This window comes from Glossina fuscipes, unplaced genomic scaffold, assembly GCF_014805625.2.
Source record: "Glossina fuscipes isolate IAEA_lab_2018 unplaced genomic scaffold, Yale_Gfus_2 27, whole genome shotgun sequence".
Lineage (NCBI taxonomy): Eukaryota > Metazoa > Arthropoda > Insecta > Diptera > Glossinidae > Glossina > Glossina fuscipes.
Window position 1 is genome coordinate 738,361 of NW_023998422.1, and position 14,857 is coordinate 753,217.

The following is a 14,857-nucleotide window of genomic DNA, read 5'->3' on the forward strand; positions in this document are numbered from 1 at the left end:
TTCTTTATATCGTACGGTTTTAGTTGATTATTATGAAATAGTTTTCGCGAATAAGGTAACTTCCCGAGTACCAACTAATATGGACTGTAGTTAGTGATTAAATGTGATGTCGTAGGGAGTGCAAAATTATGGCACCGCTTGTCTCGATTGTCATTATTTACAAATGTTCTAATAAATTCATACACAGTGCGCTACGGTTTCATCCACAACGTTTGTTGGTGGTACGGAGCGGACGTTACTTTAAACGAAATTGTATTTCGTAATTGAAAATTATTATTTAGCTATAAGATGTTGAATTTCTTTTTGAATTCATTTTCTTCTCTTTTCAATTCACCTCAGTTCTTCTACAAATATAAACAAAATATCAGCTTTGCTTAGCGGACCTATGGTATATCTTTTCTGTTCCAGTTTTGATGTCATAGTCTCTTTTCATAATGGAATCTAAATTCGAACTTACTTCAATTTCTTCCTCTTCTTAAGGCCATTAGTAGTTTTAAACTTAAAAGAAATCTTTCTTTTATACCCAACACTGTAAGATGGGAGTGTAATTACTTTGTTCAAAAAGAAGCTTTTGAAGACCCTGTAAATTGTATACATTCTTGATCAGCTTAAAATTCTGAATTGATTCAGCCATGTCTCTCCGTGCGGGCATGCATGACGAGGATGGCATGTAAGCGGGGAGGAAAGCAAGTAGGAAGGAGAGAAGGCGAAGAAGCAGAACAGTCCGCCTAGCTTCAGATAGCTCTTGTCTTTTGAGATATAACAAAAAAATGGATTTAACTAATTTTAACACTTATCTTATTGTTTTGATCAGCGAAAATTTTTGATGAAAGTAATGTGAAGTATTAATGCTCATAGCAGTTAAATTTGATGATTTTAACTTTTCTCTACATAAAACAACTGTTTTTCATTTAAAATTATTTACTTAAGCAGTACATACAGACAATAATCATTGAAAAAATAGTGATTTTGTTGTCCACGAGAAAGAACGGCCTAGAAAGAACCAAAAAAGTTCGATGATAATGAATTGCTACATCTATTGGACGATAAACCAATCCAAAAAAAAATCTTCGAATAGCTTAACATTTGATGAATCAACAGAAAGACCCAAAAGGAGGAAAAATGGCTACGACGGTCATACGAATAAACTGAAAATTGCGTTTCGAACCGTTTCAACTCCCGTTTTCGTTGCTTGGCAGCAAAAAAAAAATGTTTCATGAAAAGTGGGTCTGCTGCGAGAACCCCAAGCGCGAAAAGTCACGAGTTAGCCCAAGATACCCAATTGCATCGACACCGAGTATGCTAAGGTCAGCAAGTTTTGCTGTATTACGAGCTGCTAAGATCGAATGCAACTGTTACTGCAGATGTCTATCAATGTCAATTGAGCACATTGAACGATGCTTTGTTGCAGAAAGAGCCAGCAATAGCGGTTAACAGACGCAAAGACATCCTCTTGCATGAGAAAGCTCGGCTGCACATTGCAAGAGTTGCCAAGCATTGCTGCAGCTCGAATTGGAATATCTGCAGCACCCAGCCTAATTGCCTAACATAGGCCCTGCTGACCACGCCTTGCTCAGCTCGATGCAGCATAGCTTAGCCGGTACGCGGTATCGAAGTGCTGAAAAAGTATTGAGAAAATGGTTCCGTAATTGAATCGCTGCTAAATCAATATCGTTCTTTCAGCGCGGTGTCACCATATTGCCAGGAAGATGGGAAAAAATTGCAGAAAATGCTGGAAAATATTTGCATTAATATGCATTGCACCAAATTTTTCACAAGAAATGCCTCACACTCTACGTTATGGGGTGGTCGCGATTGACTTTTTTTACTTTTAATGGAAAAGTGTATATAGTGTATGGGTTGTGCCTTATGAGGAAAGTGTTCAAATTTTTTATCATATAAAGGTTGGCGTCGTTGGCAAGCTTAGGCCCACATCGAGTTTGCAACCGGCCAATAAATTGCATACTTTATGGGATTTTGGAAGCTTGTTTCTGCTCATAATAAAAAAGGTATTGATAAAAGTTAAATTTTGATCCACAATAATATTGCATGGGCATGGTCAATTGTTTCGACTTCTGCACAAGTGCTACAGCATCGCCCATAGAATAGGCTTTCAAATTTTTATACAATTATTTGCTACAGATTATGAGTAATGAGAAAAAATTCAATTCACATACGTGTTCTTAGTTTACGTGGCACCGTGGAGGTGTCCTTCAACCGATTTGGCCCATTTTCAATAGCAACCAGCAAGCGAGAACTTCCAATGTTTCTGCTAAATTTGAAGTCGATAGCTTCACTTTTAGGAGAATATTCACAACAGATATTAAACAGACGGACAGATGGACATACTTAAAACGTTTTACAATTCGATGCTAAAACTTTCTTCTGAGCGTTGCAAACGTTTTGAGCAAATTAATATATCCCTTCGGTGGCGGATATAATAATTGGTTTCAAGATTGAAATACTAGAGCATTTAGTTGAACTGTTCAGCTGCGCAGCCAACTAATGAGAAACAAAAATCAGTTTTCAGTCATCGCCATGCAATCTTTTCACTACGAAAGGCAATAGAGTGCTAAATACTACTTGGCTACTTGAAAACATACCCATTTTATGCACTCAACCAGTGGTTCTTAGTTCAAGGAAAATCTATCGATCTATATAATAAATTACGTCCCATTGTAGGGCTTCTTATTCCGTCAAAGTAAAATACGCATAAATTCAATTTTCTTCTATCGTTAATGCTGTTGCAAGAACTTCGAAAGAACAATGTCTCGAGGAAAGCATCGTAAATTTCCCTTTTTGACACACAAAACTTATATGTTATCGGTATTCACGAATATTACTAAACAACAACACACGAACACATGGAAGAGCTTCCAATAACCTCCTAATTTAAATTGGCTCGCATAACTTCTTTTTTTCTTTTTTCTTAGCCGCCATCTAAGGATGAGAGTATGTTCATTCAGTCGAAACGTTCGCACGAAGCGTTCGGAGGGGAGACTTCAGAGAACCCATGAAATGTAGAAACTCTTGATCAAGGTCCAACTCTTGATCTAAGCGTGTTCTTCCGATCGATATGTGCGCCTGTAGCAGACATTATAATATGAACTTTAAGTTCGGCAAGATTTTGCGCACAGACTACCAAGGAGAATGGACACGCCCATTGCACTTCATTCAATTTGCAACTAAGTTTTTTTTAAAACCAAGAAAATTTGCATTTCTTGCTTCTTACGTGGCATGTATGTTGATGTAGAAGTTTCGGCTTCAGCCGAATAAAATTTTTTTCTTCGAAAAGTTAAGAAAAACAAATTTTCTGCTCATACACTTCTGCCTGCATCTTCCTTCTGTCTATGTATGTGTCATGAAAATTTGGCTAACCCTCAACAATTCTTCATGTGCACATGCCGCGGAGGAGAGTCATGGAGGCAAGTATATACCGGAAAATGTATGGTTTCTATTGAAAGGGCAAAAACGCTGATAATATTATTTATTAATTAAGACGAACTTTTAATGCCCTTTTTGCGTTTAGCTCGAAAAGAAAAACTTTTACAAAAGAAAAGACTTTTCATTCCATTGTTCAATCATTTAACTAAAAGTTATTTAACACATGTTTCTTTCAGGTATAACGCAGAGGACCAAAGCAAGATTGGCTACGGTGAAGCAAAAGGAGATTTTATAAACAAAATCGGGAAGGGCAACCATTTTACATTAATGGGTAACAAAACGTTTAAATTTGTTAATCGCACCTTCTTTTCAGCATAAATACTCAGTGAGTGCTGTTCATAAAATCGTTAAAATATTTAACATAATATCTTTTCTGTCTATGCTACTGTCTATTCCAATGAGATCGATTTCATATTTTATTGAAAAATGAATTCTCATTCCTTCGAACTATACACGTGCATATACAATATCTTTGATTACTTTCCAATCATTCTTACGATGGAAGAATATTGAAAACAAAAAAAATTTAAGACTTCTTATAGATGCTGCTCGCGTATGATGTAAATTTAATCCGCATATTTTCACCTAAACGATTTCATTTTTATTACAGAAAAGCATAGCCCTTAAGTATTGTATTAGATCTATACGTTCTTGATCGGAATCCCTTTGTCTGCGTCTTCATCTATTTATAGATTTTTGACCGGAATCCCTTTGTCTCCGTCTCCATCTAACTACACGTTCTTGACCGGAATCCCTTTATCTGCGTCTTCATCTATCTATAGATTCTTGACCGGAGTGCCTTTGTGTCCATCTCAATCGGCTTATACGTTCTTGATCAGAATCCCTTTGTCCCCATCTCCATCTATTTACCTACCACAGCCGCAATTAGCAATTTATCTGAAGTAATATGCTTTTCGCCCGACATAGCACGTAATGCTAACTCTGTTAGAGATATCATTGAAAGTTCGAGAGCATTTTGATTGGTGAAAGTCGTTTTAGGATTAATCTTTTAATGCTTCCTCGTTTAAAAAAAATATTATTTGCTTCAAGATAATTATTATTTTTTGGGCGGCCTTTCAATATTCCCTCTTTAATACCATATACTCAAATAGGACATATACTTGTAATGACTAATCTTCTAAATCTTCGTTCGATTAAAAAGAGAGGGCTAGACGTTTAGCAATTTCTCACTTCTCCGGTCGAACGATAAGCTAAAATTTGGAGGATCTTCAAGAGAGAACAGCATATGGCGGCGGTTTTTTCTTCGCTATACGATTCAATTATATCCATTAGCCTTGATAGAGCTGCTTCTCAGGGAATTCATTGGTTCTGAGCAACTTATAACTTCTGTATCGTTCGCAAAGCCGATTATTTTGATGGCAACTTTAAGCGTACTGTTCATCGACCATTACTATAAGAGGCTAAAAATGTTTTTTGTTTTTGGCCCCGGAACAGTTGGTTATATTTGAAAAATCTCCTCTGAAAATTTTTTGCCAAATTCAGCCTCATTCCTAGCCTCATGTCTATTTTAGCGAAAACATATGCCCTATGGGTTAAAACGTAAAGTGAAGCGTAGCCATCCGCGACCTCCTCGTATCATCTTATTATCGGCATGAAATATGGCCTTAGCTTAACTGTGCTTGCCAAATTATATTGTCGGTAAGTCGGGAAAATCGAATCAGAAAACTGATACGTGATCTGCATAAATTTTTACGTTTATTCCAAAGACCAAAGGTGGAATTCCTCGCCCTGGACAGTGTCATATTTTCATAAATATCTTACGTCAAATATCTATGTATATAGAATCAAAGTTCTCCTCAAATATATACATATATATATATATTTTCTTAAATTATATGAAATTTCTTTGCTAAACGGATGCGGATGACACACTCACTCACACTTAAGTATTAATCTTTGTTCATATGAAACGTTAAAGCAAAATGGAAATCTTCAGCGAAATCTTGTCATTTATGTGAAAAACGTGTTATTTTTTATTGACGTCTGTCAAAGGCATACACTTATACACGTCCGTTATGTTTATCCGTAATATTAAATGTGATTTAAGCTTTTCTGACAAAGTGAAAAATTTAATTTTGCCTCACTTACTTATTTGAAATTAAAAGCACACGCATGCAAAAATATATATAGATGTGTATATATATATATATATAGATATATAGCAAAGAAGAAAGGAAAAACAGGTTTACCCTCAAAGCCTGCAAAATGTATAGATATGTAAACCGTGTATGTAAGGCAAACATATATACCGATAATGGCAGGAAAAAAAAAACATTACAGCAAAATTACAAAGCTTAGCCATTAATACCCAACAAACCATGAACGTAAGCTTACAAAAAAATATTATTCGATAGCATTATGAACTCCGATTACAAAGAACTCCTACAAATTATACGGATTATGGCGATTAACAGAACCTCATGACAACGGTCCAAAAGAAAATAATTAAATAAATAGGAAAGCCTTACTCATCCGTCCACCCGTCCGTCCGTTCGTCCGTCCGTACATTTAGATTTTTTTCACTATGTAGCCCACATAGTGGCCCCTACCAAAACATTCGGCATCATTTTCGTCTGTCGTTATATCCCTTCTTTCTCGTAAGTATTTTTATGAACATATTGAATCAATCAACACCTGCTACATAGAAATTAACCCATTGTTGACTGAAAACTTATCATCTTTTTTTTTTATACATATTGTTCCAATTTGTAATTCGCTATAGTAGGCGGGTTTGTAGCGCCTTGAGTTCATTTTTAAATTTGACTTGAATCCTCCAACTCTTAACTAACTTGATTCAAAAGCAGAGATTAGCGTAAGAGTTTCCTTAAGTTAAGCAGATGAAGATTCTAATGCCTATTCATTTGGGGTTCTGAAAAGCATTTCCTTGTGCCGAAAAACGAAATGAAGAAAAACTTGAATAAGAAAAGAAAATTATTTTCACGCTCCATCCTTACATTTACTTCGTCCGCCAAGGATGATGTGGCCATAACTAGATTACATAAACAAAGTTTTCCATTAAGCTTAGGTCACGTATAAGCTTTTCAGTTTTTCTTTCTTACTTTCATATTTCCATCTTCTTGTCAATTGGGTTTACAAAAGCAATTGAAAAATCTACGAAAGTCCCGATCAAAAACAAACTTACCCCCAACGTATGCAAAAAACATTTTTTTTTTTTTTTTTTTTGTCAATTTTCCAACACATGAATAAAAAATCAAAATTTGAGCCGTTTTTCGTTTTTCACATCCTCAACTTGCTTTCCTCATGTATATATTTCCACCCTAATGTACTCCCTAAACTTGATAAGCAACTTTTCATGTTGTAACCGACATAAAAGCAGAACATAAGAAAAAAAAAAAAAAAAAAAAATGAAAAAGGAAAATGTGGAAAAAAAAATTTGCATTTTCGGTTGTTGTAATATTACAACTAAATAAAAAAAAAATTAATCCAAGCACAGAAACAAGGGTAGCAAAGTACTGCCAAAATCATCCCTCATTCATGTGTTGTGCAGAATTTTTAACCGACATTACATACATATACGAAATTTTTCGTTTGCCATAGTTATTACTACTGCTAATGTCGTTGTTATTGTTGTTGTTGTTGCTGTTATTGTCCTTATTAATGTTTTACATATATCGCATGAGGGATGGTCTTCCATTAGCATTTTCAAAATTTTCAATATCCATTACGAGTAGAAAAATGCTACCTAAAAATTTCTTAACGATCAGCTTTTTCCAACAACTACTACTACTACCTCTAAAATTGCATTATATCGATGAAAAGATGTTAATAATATTTCGAAGTGATTGCTATGGCAAATTCTTGGCGATTTCGATTTACGCGATTGATATTGAGGGTTAATTGTAGATCTTTCAACCTGGGGTAGCATGGTAGGAGGAGTTTCTTTCGATTGATCTATAGAACCAATACTTTCAGGGATAATATTGCCAATACTCATAGGCGCAAAATGGTTACTTTCAACTAAATTCCGTTGGGTAAGAAAATTTTTGGCAATAATCTTAGGTTTTTTTGTTAATTTTCTTACATTAGATAATTTCTAAAGTAATAATAGATAAGATTTCCACTCGTTTCATCATCCGTTCAATTAAGTAAGCTTATTGCCCCAGCTAAAGGAGATCGTTAAGATAATTTAAAATCAATGTTATTATCATGATATAAAACTAAAGCTCTTAGGCGACGAAAAGCTGGGAAACTTGAATTACCTTACAAGCGTGTTAAGTACAACCAAAAGCGCTTTGCATAATTTTTCAACCTCTCTAGATTCCTTGCAATTAGGAATCAATTGCCATTATTGCTTTGCATTTTCTAGCGAAATTTTTGTATGCGCTTGGTGACCCTTAGTTCGACATATCAGACGACCTATAAATACATTAGTATTACTTCTTGATTAGAACGAGAACCTGAGTCTATTTAACATGCATCTATATCTCTGCCGATCTATGCGTCTGGCTATCCGTGCGTTCGCCGGCTTACGTGTTAGTTAGTGTCTATCTATTTATGTGTCTGTCCGTCAGCATCTGCATCCATAGCTTTCCCCATCTATTCGTGTGTTCGCCTATCTCTGCGTCCATTTGGGTGTCCGTCCGTCTGTCCACCCAATCCCGTTTTACACATCTACTTGAGTGTTTAGTTGACATGGGTTCTTCCGCTGGCTTTCCATTTTTCGCCTGTTATTAGCAAGCTCGCAGTTACGAAAATTAAAATAAAAAGCTGTAACATGGTGTACACTCTTTCAGTTTAGGGCTTTCCATCAACTTCTGATAGTTTAGAAAATGCAACCTATCTTCCATTAGTCTACAATGTTCAAGAAAAGGTTATGAAAATCATTTAAGTATAATTTAATATATCCACAAAAAGTTTTACTGAGAACCTCCAGCAAATGTTGAAGCTTGGTAAAGTTGACTCATAAAATAATGGAAAAAGTCAGTGTAAGAAGCTTCCGCCCGACTCGACACGAAATTCATATAAAAGTCTCCCCTTCTCACTTCTCTACGAACACGAACTGCAGAACTGTTAATCCCGGTTTTTCAGCAGGAAGAGCCAAGATATTAGATTATTATATAAGAAAACATAATGTTAAGGTTGCATTCGAAGGCGACTCGTATGCTGCATATGTGACAACCAACGTGAGAAAAAATTTATTTTATAATTACGTGTTTCGAAAATTTCACTATCTACAAACGATACGCATTTTCTACGGCTCACACAAACATCATTATCTATCCCTTAAGATTTCTAAGATATTCTCCCCAAAGGGTTTAAGTGCTAGTAAGCAAAAGACTTTGGACCAATATAAATTTTTCATCACTCATTCCAAAATAAAAAAATTATTCACAATTTATTTTAAAATTTGCATTCTCTCAATAGGATGGATAGGAAGGCGAAATTCCCAGCGAAAAAATTTTATGAAAAAGTTATGCTAATGAACTCACTTTCTCACGATCGAAACACATGTTCCGTAGAAGTCTTTGATTTTTGTGTCATCATCTAAATGCAAATTGATAATGAAAGGAAAATCTATTTCGCCTTTTTTTCGCATAGATAAGTAGAAAAAATGTGCAACGTTTTCAATAATAATAATATGGATGATGGTAGGGACGTGCTATCAGGATGTGATCATAAATCTAAGAGAATAGAGAGAATATTTGCATAATTACTTTAAATTTTAGCTTCGTTAAGAAAAAACTAAAAAGGGTTAAAAGAAAAAGATTTCACATACATACGCACGCACAGCTAACTGATTTGCATAAACAAGTATAGGATGGCAAAAATTTACATGTATTAAGAGAGAGAAAAGAACTAAAGTGAAAGCCAAAGAATGAATGCGAAAAAAAACGTTGATAAAATGTCACACGCTTATGTATTTTCGAAGAGATTTGCTGCTTACTACCGATCGCGTAGTTATTTATTTACTCAACACGAAGGTGACAAGAAAAGACATACACAGCAGGGAGAACGAATGAGGGAGACATATATATACAATAAAACACTCACACTTACTCCACAGGAGTTAATTACGCACATCACTCTCACTTCATGCTAGCACAACGCCGGCGTTAGTAGTCAGTCCGTAAGGGTGTGATGACCCAAAGTAAGAAAAAATAAAAAAGACGAAAAAGAACTATCTCACATCACGGTCACGGCCTGCTGAGACCTAACAATACGCTTATTTACTTACTATAAGCAAGGCGCTCGCTCAATTTTAATGATCGCGTATCCTTATAAGGGTGAAAAGGTTATTTGCGTTGATCAATTTTGCATGTGGTTTATTATTATTTCTTGAAAAAATTTGCATTTTAAAAAAATTCATTCTTCTCTCCTTTAAGAAAGTATCCTCTAATGATATGCAAATTTTCAATTAAAATTCAACTCTCGATTTTTTTGTTTTTGTTTTCTATGGTAAGAAAGTAAACATTAGACGATCAAGTTTAAAAAAAACTTTCTCACGCGTTCTTAATATATTCAATCGTTTTTAATATATTTTAATATTCGATCGATGTGGCCGCCTTTTGTCTATCGAAAAACTGAGTGATCGATTTACTAAAGTGTTTGCCAATAGCATTTCAAAAATTATGCAAATTATTAAGAAATTCTATAATCAGCCGTGCACGGTAATAAATACCTACTGTTCGATATAAAAACAAAAATTAGTGCAACAGCTGGCTCGAAGAAACCCATTTTTTACTTTTACTTTTGGCAAATGGAAAAACGCTTATCACAGGCAGACATGGAAATGAATAGACCATGTCACATGGACAGATAGAGGGAAAGGCATAACATCATCATTTCAGTATATATGTATACACTTCTCCATGTCGCAAATGTTTTCACAGATTTAATATATTTATATGTAACAACTAGCAACATAGGCAGGAATTGTTGCAATTTGATCGAGATTAGTGAACAAAATACTCAACGCATGCAAAACGAAACGATAATCTAGTAATCTAGAAAGATTTTGAAAAACCATCAAAAGCCATGCTATACGGTCTCCTTTTTTAGGTGTCACCCACTCTCATTCTCATTGACATTTATTTTGGTATTCCGGAAAAGATGTGTAATTCTCTCGGAAATATCCAAAAATCCCGACTACTCTGCATAGACGTTACTCATATAAGGAACGCATCTCTTATATGCACAACTAAAAAAAAACTATGCTAAGCGATGAATGTTAATCTTCATTGGTGTTATGAACTGGGCGCTCTTTTCAAAGGGAAAAAGACACAAGTAAGAAAATTATATTCGGTCATGATTGCACCTTTTATACCCATCGCCATCTTTACCCTAAAGAGATTAAAATAAAAAAGGAAAACAACTAAATTTTCATACTCTATAATATTTGGTCTATTTTCGAAATAAAAGTTTTTGTCGAATGGACGTACGGACATGCGGGCGTGTCCTGTGAAAATGTAGGTCTCTTCCAAATTCTTTTCCAAATTTGTAGGCGATATATTCATTTTCGCAAATAATACACAGTTGCGCAGACAGACAGATGGACAAACGCACAGACGGACATGTTTAGAAGCATTTCAAGTTTGAAAGTGGCCAAGAACTTATATAGTTTATAGGATTTTTGAAGATTGTGTCTGCGCCTTATAAAGGTATTGAAAACAAAAGTAAATTTTGATACACTATAATATAGGGACAGGCTTGGCCAATTTTTCCCATTTTTGTAATAGTAAGAACATGCAAAATGCCCTACACCTCATTGTCTAACACAATTTTTATTTTTACTACAGAACACCAAAATTATATCTTGTTTATATATAAAGGCATATTTTTCCCGCACAAAGTTCTGCCCAAAAATGCAACCTAATGCAGTACAATTTTAATCCCTACATAGGGCGGGATCCAAAATTAGGCGTAGATAGTCCAAATTTTGTAGAGTTCATTTTTGTAATCAATTTTCATCACCATATGTTAAAACGATTGTGCCTTAAAAAGGTTCAATTTTCGTAAAGTCCTTACATAGAGTGGGTTAAAAAAAAAGGGGCCGATGATAGCATAGTTAATTTTTTTTTATGTTAAATTACCATTACGATATAATTTTCATCGTGAAGCAATGAAAATGATACGTATTTGTCGTATGAACTTCAGTTTTCGTTACATGAAAGAGGATTCAAAAATTCCTCCAGGTGGTCCAAAGTTTTCATACCAATTTAAAATGACGAAATACTACTACTTGGTCACTTTTACCGAGAAATTTTGAAAATTGCAATTTTTTCGGAATAGGGCGCTATATAAGGAGTGGTCGAAAAAGTGGACCGATCCGAATCAATTTCAATAGCGTTCGTACTTGGGTTACTATACAAAATTTCATCAAAATATCTCAAGTAGTTTGATTACAAATTTACATGGACAGAAAGACGGACAAATGGGCTTAGATCAATTCAGATTACGACACTGAATCGATCGGTATATTAAAAAATGGGTCTATCTTAAGCCCTTCTGCGTTCTGCATACGTCCGCACTGCCTTAATATGCCCTGCACCACAAATCGCGTAGGCTATAATTATATAACTATACAAAGTACTAACATTTTTCAATTGAAAGGTACTTGCTTCCATTCACATTTACCGCTTACACTTAGCAGCGTGAATTTCTGAATAATAATCATATTGTGTGTCTGTCTGTCTAGCTTACTTATCACTAGCAAGCCTTCGCTTGTACTTGTTGCATGTACGCATTGAATTTATTATTCCATTGCCGTACTTTCGACTCAGCAGTGCTTTTGCTGACAGTTTACATAAGAAAATGCATTGAAAATTCACTGCAATGTTATTCTCCATTGGATGAGTAATGAAAACTAGTAATCGGTTATTTCTTCTACTATGTGCAGAATTTGAACTGCTTATCAGATATTACAGAAACAGAAGCATAAACAAATGTTTGTAATAAATGAAAAAATTTAAAAAAAAAAAATAAAAAAACAGGGAAAGCAGGTTTTTCTTCAAATGTAGAAAATATACAATGATAGAAAAATACAAGCCGATGATCGCAGCTCCTAATTGATATAGAATTGTATGTGAATTCGTAATAACGACATTAAAATCATGACTTTGCTGGAATATTGTTGCGGTGCAAACAAAAGCGAACATTAACGAAAGTAGTGAGTGTTTTTCGGCAATGCTATCAAAACACAACGAAAAATAAATCCAAATATTTTATATTGAGTAAAGAAAAGAAAGTGTAAAAGGAGGCGAATAGCACAACAAAACTAGCAATAGGACTAAAGAAATTTTATTTCCAAAGAACGGCGCACTACCGACACAGATAGGTACAGTTCTGTGTGAGTAACTTAGTAAACTGGATGTCCTTGGTTTACGATTTTTTTATAATATATTTCTTAAGTAGTTTTAGGTGAATAGAAGAGAAGAGTTTTTCTGTTTTGTTCTGTCTTTTTTTTTTTTTTTACGAAAATGATGCTACGTTGTTGCTAAAATATTTTTATATGCAGCACCGAAGGATGACGGTTACATTCATTTTGCAACGCCCAGACCGAACCAACAAAGTATATATTTTTGATCAGCGCCAAGTTTTAAAATGATTTAAGCATGTCCGTCCGTCCGTCTATCTGTCTGTGTAATGTCCCTTGAAGACATTCTCCTAGCCGCAAAAATGAAGCGATCCACTTTAAACTTCGCAGAAATGTTGGAAGATTGGTATTGAAAATAGATCAAATCAGTGGAAGGACGCGCCCACAGGACCACGTAAATTGAGAACACTTTTGTTTTTCAGACGGAATGAAAATTGTTTTTTGTTCATTACTCATAAAGTATAGCAGATAAATGGATAAAACTTTGAACGCTTATTCTATGGGCGATGCTGTAGTACCTTTGCAAAAATGGACGAATTTAACCACACCTACCCAATATTATGGTGCATCAAAGTTAATTTATTTTTTTTTTAACCTTTATAAGACGCAGTAACAAGTTTTAAATAAAATATAAATTCTTGGCCGATATCAAATACATCCGTCTGTTTGTCTGTCCATTTACCTATCTGCGCAAGTTCTTAGTATTTGTGGTAGACATTTTCTCCTTAGCAAAAATGAAGATATCGCCCACAAATTTGCAAAAGAATTTGGAAGGGATCTAAACTTTTTACAGAGCACGCCCACACGCCTACACGATAAAAACTTTTATTTTGAAGATAAAAAAAAAGTCAGCTGTGACCACTCCATATTATGGAGGATGAAAATGTAGTGCTTTTCCTGTTTTAGTCTTCCTTAGGATAACGATGATGGGTAAGAAAGATTCGATCACGACCGAATATAATTTTCTCACTTGCTCTTTTAGTACTAAGGTGCGCTATGAAAACACGGTGAACGGGTGCTACGTATAGATGGTTTTCTGATCTGCGCGGCTACTGACATAGCTGAATATAGTAAGAAATAGAACGAGGATATTAGGATATGCTGCCAACTGTGACGTGAAAACTATTGTTAGTCAGCAGATTTTTGAGAAGTATTAGTTTTAGTGAAGGCACACTACCGCAGAATTGCCATGAAAGGATAGGTTAAATGATGGATGATTCCTATCCTCAGATAATAGGTATTTCCGGGAAATTTGCAAAAGAAAGACTCAGGACCTTTGACATTTAATAGCTGGAAAAATACAAATAAATAATTTAATTTAATTAAGCGCAAAATGGTGGATTCTGTCATCTTCTTGTTAGTTTAGATTAGTTTGCAAGAAGCCCCAACAACAGGCAGGACTCATGCAAATTAAGAGACTAAGGGTGCCCCACTATCCATACGACCGCGACACTAAGGTTTTCATTTAATACACCGTCAACTTGGTTTGAAACTTTTCTGCGCATCCTATGATTAATCTGGCAGAGTGACGGAGTACCACCTCCAAATTTCATTAGTTTCTTAGACCAAGTTAAAGCGACAGACTAAAGAGCTTCCGTAGGCCATAATGCAACTTTTATAACAATGAACTACACCTTAGGGGATCAGATAGTCGAGGTCTGTGTCGACGATTTGGCAAATTTTTTTTCAAATCCTGGACAATGGTGATTTGCGGACCCCACACTGGAGATTTTTTCAGCGCATCTTGCACTAATTTTCACCCTCAACTTAGTAATACAGTGCGCTTTTCACGAATGGAACAAGCGACAACGCATCGAGCCTCTGCGTGGAGAACAACAACAGACTAACCTAACGTAACCTACGTTTAATCAATATTTTGAATCTAAATTTCCAATATTCCCGATTAGTCCAGCGATTTAAAAAATTTTTTTTTTTTTTTGTTTGCATTGTTTCTTTAATCATTGCTAAACAGCTATTGTGGACGTTCGTGCATACAAATGATTTTATAATTTTTTTTGATTTTTCCTTATGTGTTACTCAACGCGTGCATTTCGAAAA